This window comes from Prinia subflava, chromosome 5, assembly GCF_021018805.1.
Source record: "Prinia subflava isolate CZ2003 ecotype Zambia chromosome 5, Cam_Psub_1.2, whole genome shotgun sequence".
In the NCBI taxonomy this organism is placed as follows: domain Eukaryota; kingdom Metazoa; phylum Chordata; class Aves; order Passeriformes; family Cisticolidae; genus Prinia; species Prinia subflava.
Window position 1 is genome coordinate 48,325,959 of NC_086251.1, and position 8,187 is coordinate 48,334,145.

The window sequence follows — 8,187 nt, forward strand, 5'->3', positions numbered from 1 at the left end:
AGTTCTGGATCCTGAGCTACCAGTGGTCATTCATGACATGGTACATATCTGATCCCTTTGGGGTAATTTTTATGCCTGAACTAGCTCCTTGGTATATGTAGGACACCTGCCTGTGATGCAGGAGGGGAGCACTAAACTGGAGCTTCTGCACAAGGGAGTTGTAGCCCATCGTCTTTCTGAGGGGCAGTGTGTGCAGTCCCTCTTGTGGGGCAGGATTTGCTGATTGGGAAAATTCTGCTACAAATCCAAACTTCTTCACTCCTTCAAAGGTTTGAAATGCAGTTACCAAGCACCCCAAAAGACCAATAAGAAGGAACTTTGCAAATACCAGATCAAAACCCAGTGGTATTGCTCAGCAGTCCTCAGCAGTGATAATAGCTTTGGGTTGGGCAAAGGAGTGGGTTCAAAGCAGGAGGGATGGCAGAATCTGGCCCAGGAAAGCAATCCAGTCTGCATTTTTTTCTCCAGATATGTAAGAAAATTGAGGTTTTTGGGGAAAAAATATTGATGCTTACAAAAGCAGATGTTTTAATTTCCTTACTTTTGATGAGGTATTTTAGTTAAAGGTTAAGGCTTACATAAAATTCTGACCATGCAGAAAATATTTTCTCCTCAGATCCAATTTCTACTCAGTTTTCCTCAGCAGATATCTTCAGGCCTTGCATGGCAGAGGAGTAACATCTATTAAGCTTCAGTGGCAGGAAGTGATTAGCTTAGCAAAGGTGTCCCAGGGCACCTTGCCTGCAGGCGTGTGTGTAGAGTAACAATTCAGAGACAATCAGTAAAAGTCCAAAACAGGCAACTTCTTGATCAATGAAAAAACACACTCAGAAAATTAAATTGCTAAAAGTCAAGCTTAGTCATTCATCTTCTATAGAGCATGAAGAGTAGGAAAAGCAATAGAAAACAAGCTCTGGCCTCTGAAGGCCTGCTGCCTGCTCTGTGCCAGATTTCCTGCTAAGTGCCCTCTGTGCCAGCTCTTGCAGGTGTGTGAGTCTGTGTTGGAGCAATTCAATTACCCACCCCAGGAACAGTGGTGGAGATCCTGTGCACTTCACCTAGGGGAAGCTCTGGGCTGGATAAAAGCACTTTCCCCTGCTGATCCTGACAGAGAGGCTAAAGGGACCCTGTGTAATGCACCCACTTTTCCTGCCATGACTACAAGAACCTCCAAGCTCTTAATCTCAGAACATTCTGGGAGAGAAGAAAGGGGCAGAAATGTACTGAATAGACAGCAAAGCTTTTTGAGGTCTGGCATGGTCTCAGGGCTGGAGACAGTGGCACTCACTGCAGTCTGCAGGCCTGCCTGCCCCTCAGCTTCCCCTCCCTCTTTCTGGGGTGAGGGTGTGTGGCTCTGGTGCTCGGGTGGGCTGGCCTTGCTTTTCTGCTTGCTGCACTGAGTGTGGTGTGGAACAGCCATCCTGAAGGACAGCTGCTTGTTTCCTTAGTGTCACATGAAGTCAGTGTCCAGTGGCTTTGGTGGTGACTGCATGGGGTGGAGAAGAGGGAACATGGATGTGCTTTTCAAATATATGAATATCTATACAAAATAATAGATGCATGAATGAGTTATTGCAAGGGAATGGAGTCAGGGCACGTAAGGTCCTCCTGCAAATGTGTACCTATTTGTACTCTGGCATGAAAATGGGGGTGTTACTTTCAGTGATTATTCACTCAGTGCCAGCTAAGGTACCGCTGTACACTGCTGCACTCAGAGCACAGACATGTCTTCATCTTCACTCTGACTTAATGCTTTTCAGCACACAGGGGCCCTGGCAGCCCATGGAATACTCTTTGGGAAGCTGTGAAAGCTGATGAAAACAAGCAAGCTTGTATTTACCTGCAACAATCCTTGTGTTTGATGTTTCTAGAGTAGACTTTCTGCAAACAGGACTGACTGGCTACCCCTCCTTTGGGTTGTCTGTTGGATGTCTGCTGGGGATCTGGCTTTGTTTGTTGTGTCCATGTCACGAGAAGAACATGACAGAATGGGGGTTTACCCAGCAGTAAATGTCTCCCAGCCTTTAAAAAATTTTAAAATTTCCAAAGGAAAGTTCTTTTGGATTGAAACTAATTGTTAAGGGAGGAATAAAGGAAGTTGTTTACAAAGTGTGGGTCATTGGTTCACAAGAGAAGAGAAAATAGTATTTATGTAATAGGTCACATAGGTCACACTGTCCAAATTTAAGATTGTGACTGTTTAGAGGAAAACTTTATCAGTAAACTGTTTGCAGAAGGATATCCAGATATTGGGGTTTGTTTGGATAAGAAATAATGAGAAATCTTCTTCCACGAAGAATTAAAGATCCTAAATGAAGAAACAATGTCAGGTCAGAACATCAGCTGCTCAACTAATTAGCTTAATGGATTTGGCTCTCTCTAGAGAAGAAGTGGTTCTGCATCATTTTCCTTGTGGTTTTTTCTTGTTTGTCTTGCTGTTGTTTGGTTCTTTTTAATTCCACATTTGAGCAGTGTTAATTTTAATCTGATTTTTCTGATTCTGTGTTGTCTCAATACCTCAAAACTTCTGTAGAACATTTTCATGTACAACAAATAACTAATCCCTACTGACATTAGACCATAAGACAGTTTTAGTTTTATGCCCATTTGGGCAGTGGAAGCCTAAGAGGCTTTGCCTATTTTGCTGGATATATTCACATTTTGACCTTTCTCTGCTATGAAACAGATAAATATAGCAAAATTGGTTTTCACATCTTTGGGGTAGATAATTTTCTGATTGAAATGCTTCTCTGAGGCATGTTCTTTTTTGTTTTATGAAGTTTCTCCCCAAGCTAGAAAGAAAAATAGAAACCTTCCTGTCCTAACTGGTTTGGACATGAAAATCAAGAAGAGATGCAGATGTTTAGAGTGGTTACAAGAAAATGCCAGCATATATGTTCTCTTTATCTTTAGGAAAGTTAGGAAAAGATACACAGCCTTTGAACTGCATCATCCATTGAAACCAAAATGCATTTCTTCCAAAAGGAAAAAATGCCAAGGAAAAAAGCAGCAAGAAGAGGCAATAATTTCCACCACAGACAGGGACTGAATAAGGCAAGTAGTCAGGTGATGTCAGAAGTGCAAAACAAGAGCGAAGCAGTGAAACACAGCAGAGCAGAGCAGAAGAGGAGGGCAGTACATTCAGTGCTGCAGCATGGAGATCCCCTATTTACAGACCATTCATCAGGCAGGGATTGATTTTTAAGGAAAGGCTGAGTACTGTGGGTATAAGGAGCATTACTACAATAATGCAGATAAACTGGCGCCCTGGAACCTGTCTGGAGAAGTGTTCTGTGTTTGCCTAAATAACGGAGATAAGGTAATGAAAAGCTCTGGGATGCTGGAACCATCCTTGGGCTGCAGGCAGAGGGCACAGGGCTGGGCAGGAACAACCACAGCCACAGGGACAGAGAGAGGGAACAGGGCAGATACTCCCTCAGAACAGGAGCTGACAGTTTGGTGAGAGGAGAAAAAAGTATCTTTGTTCTCAATAAAACTGAAGATCCTTTGCTCCAGTGGGAGGTGACCCTTTACAAGGTGAAGATCTCAGCTCATTTCTATGAATGGAGCAGATGTATGGCAAATTCTGTATTTTGGATGAAGTTGCACATTTTCATGGGAGAGAGAGGTTGAAGCATGAAATATTAGTGGGGTAAGACTGTGTACTATTTCTGTTCCTCACTGACAATCAGAAATTAGTAAGTTACCCATAAGACAGTTCTTTCTTTCATTACCTTGGGCTTTCTTGTGAAGAAAAAATTGCTATAAACTATGGTAAAAAAAAAGCGCCACTAATGATAACAGAATCAATCAATAAAAAATCAAAATATTGAGCAAAAGAGAACAGGGAAATGAAAAGAGAAAAAAATTTTGCAGCGTGGTTTCAGTTCTGTTGCCTCAATCATTTGAACTTAGTGAGTGGAAATGGAATCAGACAAATGACTTTTTGCCAAGTTTATCCTTTCCTACAACAGTCACTGCCAGTAAAGGTAAGGTACATGCTCCCATGGGGAGCTAAGGGGCTCTGTCTGAGCAGTCACATTTGCCTTCAGGGAGGTGGTTGCTGCACATGGAAATAATTAGTGCCCTGGGGAACTGGAAAAAAATCTTCTGATTCTGCCAAATGCTCTTTGTGGGCCCTGCATTGATGTCTCCAAAATAGTTGTCTCAGTTTACCTCAACTTTGAGGCTCTATTCACCCATGCTGGCTAAGAGGGAGAGCAGTCATACTCTACGACCCACGAGGGCTAATGCAAAGTCAGCAAGAGATGGTTTGCCATCTTTCAGACACATGGTCCAGGGAGAAACTAAGGCTTTGATGTTCCACAGATTTCAGAGGATATCTAGAGCTGGGTCCCTTCCTTTGTCCAAAGCCCTAAAAGTGTCAGCCAAACCCAGAAAACATTTATGCTAAAAAACTCAAATAAACAAACAAAATGAAGGCTTCTATGAGATGAGATCCATGTATGCAATGAGCAGAGAAGAAAGCAAATGGTTGCATGAGCTGCAGTGCTGCAACTGGAGATGGGTATCTGGGTACTGCAGTCCATTGGAGCTTGGCATCATCCACAGGCTCTTGTGCCACTAGGTAAGGACAGAAGAGCACATCTCTACAGCCTCACACAGGTACCCACAGCCTGCCAGCTGTCTGGGGAAAAGCTCCTATCCCAGTCCCTAATTCCATAAATTCAGTTTCCATACAGCTGGCAATGTCTCCTGAGGCACTGTTGGTTTGTGGATGCAGGTGGTGTCCATCGGGGTGCTCTTACATTTATTAATGCAGACAGAAGCTTTAAGTTGGTCTGAAAATGTGGCACATACCTAAAACCCTGTCTTTTTGTTATTTTGAATGACAGAGATGAAGAACCTGGAAAAAAACCCTAACACCTTCCTTTACCAGGCTAGTTTCAGCTTTCCAAGACCCAGTAACCTCTTTCCTTTATTCTACCACCAAAACTGATTCCTTGAAAGTTGTACCAAGAATGCACAGGCTGGCCTTGTGCTTACCACTCAACATCAGTCTAGAGAGGAAGAGATGATCTGCACCATGGGCTTCATCAAAACAGGACAACTTTTCCCTCCAGTGATTTTCCAGAGCTGTGACTTTCTCTAAGGATGTCTCTGTGCAGCACAAGGGTCTGCAAGGCCGAGCCAGAGCAGTAAGGTGGAGAGTGGGATGGGATGCTCATTGCTCTGCTCTGTTGAGTCAAATATTCAAATTAAAAAAAAAAAAAAAAAAAAAAAAAAAAAAAAAAAAAAAAAAAAAAAAAAAAGCATCTGCGGAGAAAATCGCATTTAATTAGAAGGGAATAAAATGAACATGCAAAATAAAAAGGAGAAGAGAGCTGATGCAGAAAGGAAGTTGAAGTAATCCATCTGAGAATTCTCTGAATGATTATTATTAATAACACTGAGCACTTATGTAGCATTTTTGGGTCAAGTTCATTGCTGTAAATCATCACAACAAATGTGAAATCTAGGTTATTCTTCAGCATCCAAACGTCATGTCTAATGTATACGAGTTTAGATATCACTATCATATGATAAGGGAAGTGTGAAAAACGTGAGATGATTAATTCATGTTCTTATGGTAAATTGGAAAATTATAAAGCTGTATAAATTTATATCAGGTAAAAGACTATGTTTTAGGAAACAGGGGTCTATTCTGTCTTTGTAATTGAAGGGCTTTCCCCTCTATCCTGCAAATAATAATCTCACCACTTGTGATCACCTGTGTCTATTCCCTGGCATATTAAGTACAGAATAAAATGTATGGAACCTAATATGGAATAACTGTTTTCATCTCCAGTGTAGTTCTAAAATATGTTCCTTTGTGCAAAAGGGTATTGTAGAAAACTATTGTATACTTTGGTTTCAACAAACATTATGTTCCCTACTCCAGGCCCCAGAAGCCTGTGTGAAACAGCACTCACTGTCTTTGGTCTGGAAAGCCTGGATATGAACCCACCAGCAGCCACGGCGTTAGACCAGCCAGGTCCATGAGAAACCAGGCACTCAAATAAGTGCACTTAATGCAGCTGTAAAACCCTGGAGCACACAACTCTGCTTGCCCTCCTCAGTTCCTCAGGTCTGGCAGCTTCAGCAGATCCCATAATCTTTAGCAGCCACGATCATCTGCTGGGCACTGCAATCAAAGGCAACACCTTTGATTGTCAGAATTCCCCTCTCTGATCTAGTATCGATGGTTTGCAGCCTCAGCTGGTGATCTGTTTAATTCACACATTATTTACTGTCCCTTGTCTTCAATTCAGTTACAGTTGAAAATTAATACAGGTCATTTTGCATAATGATTGTTTTCCAGACACACTCTGGAAACTGAGGCATAATCTGACACAGTATCCTGAAACAGATCTCACCCTGTATAGACACAAGTTGTTTGTGTAAGCAGGAGACCAGTTAACAGACTGGAAAAACAATTTTGAAACAGCTATTAAAAAAAAAAAATCTGTTCATGTTACAAATAGCATCAACAAGAACCTTCCTGGGGTAAAGGTATGTTTTCCTAGTGTAAATGTGCTAGAGAGTTTGAAATGTTTGGGAAAAGGTGGGTTGGTAGCTAGTATATTTTGGATTGCCTTCTTTTTTAAAAAAAATTAAAATATTTATACCTTCTTTATTTCTGCTGATTAAATGTAAGTCAAGGCAGAAAATCCCTGAAAGCACAAAACCAAGCTGAGTGCCGATTGTTTTTAAGCCTTCCAGAGCTGATGGGTGTCATGTCGTTTCCAGCTGCTCGGTTCCCTCGGAGAAAGGGCACGTCTGTGCTGAGGGCAGGTGATGCTGACAGACAGACTGCAGCCCTCACAAGGGCTGAGCTGGCTTTTGGGGCATCCCCGGCCATTTCTGCTGACAGAAATGAGCAGAAATGAGCAGAAATGAGCAGAAATGAGCAGAAATGAGCAGAAATGAGCAGCCGGGTCAGGCAGAGGTAGCTCCGCGCCCTGGGGCCAGCTCAAAGCCCTTCCTCGATTCCCAGCGCTTCCCTCACACGAGAAACTGCTCGAAACAGGAGGGAAAACAGATTTGAAGGGGCTGTCCCGTGGCTGCTGCACCATCCTAAAAAAGAAAAAGGACTCTAGGGAGAGGGGCTTCGTGCTCTAATATATTTGCAACCTGCATTTTCGTGTTCACTTCAGCGATGAAGTGTGGCCCTTGGGCTGTTGGGCTGGGCCCTTGGGCTCTCTCCCATGTGTCCTCCGGACCCCCTGAGGTCCAGTTTGGGTTTCTGTCTCCAGGATAGCTGAGCCTCCGAGCAGCCCTGGCCCCACAGCTGCTGGGGAAGCTGGTGCTGTGTGTGTTGCTGCTGGGAGGGAGGGGGAAGCATCGTGGGCTCTTTGCTTGGTCCCTGCAGTGGATGCCTCATCACATTGTGCAAGTGACCTCGAAGGAATTGTCTGGCCAGGAATTGTTATTTTCAGAATAGGCAGGCTGAACTAAACTGCATCCATGGACATACACAAGGTGTTTTCATCCAATTTCCTAAATTGTATACTTTCTAAATTTGTAAAAACACAATTTGTTTTGTATTAATTGACTGTTTTCCAGAACAAAGTTGCATTTTCTTTACAAGTTTGTATGAATATGCCCAAATTTGGATGGACTGTTTGTACTCTGATTATTGATTATGATCACCCAGTTTTACATTATTTTCCACCAATCTGACATCATTGGACTGGATACCACCCACCCTGCCAAACTGCCTGGGTGCAGCAGCATCTGCCCTCTCAGCATCCGTAATTCAGACTCTGTGAGCCTTGTCCTTTGTTACAGCAGTTGTACCTGTGTGACCAAAGAGAATGGGGTTGTTCAGCCCTTCCAGGCACAGGTATTTATTTCAGGGTAAGATGGGTTGCCATCTGGAGTTGCCATTTTTCTCCATTGTAAACAAAGTTCTGGAGAGCTTAGATATATTAAAAACGACATTTTTTAGTTTGGTTAAAATTAGATAAGAGGAATCCTGCCTCAGGCGCTTAGGCTTCATAAGTCACAGGTGTTGAAAATAAACCTCTTCTCCCCTATAACAAATGACCATGCACTATTATTGATATTCCTCAAGGCAGTGACAGCAGAACCAATTCAGATTGCATGGTGCTGCACAGAGAATCTATCACCATGTTTGTAGAAATACCAAATGGGAATTCATCACAAGACTTGGTAAGTCAAAAT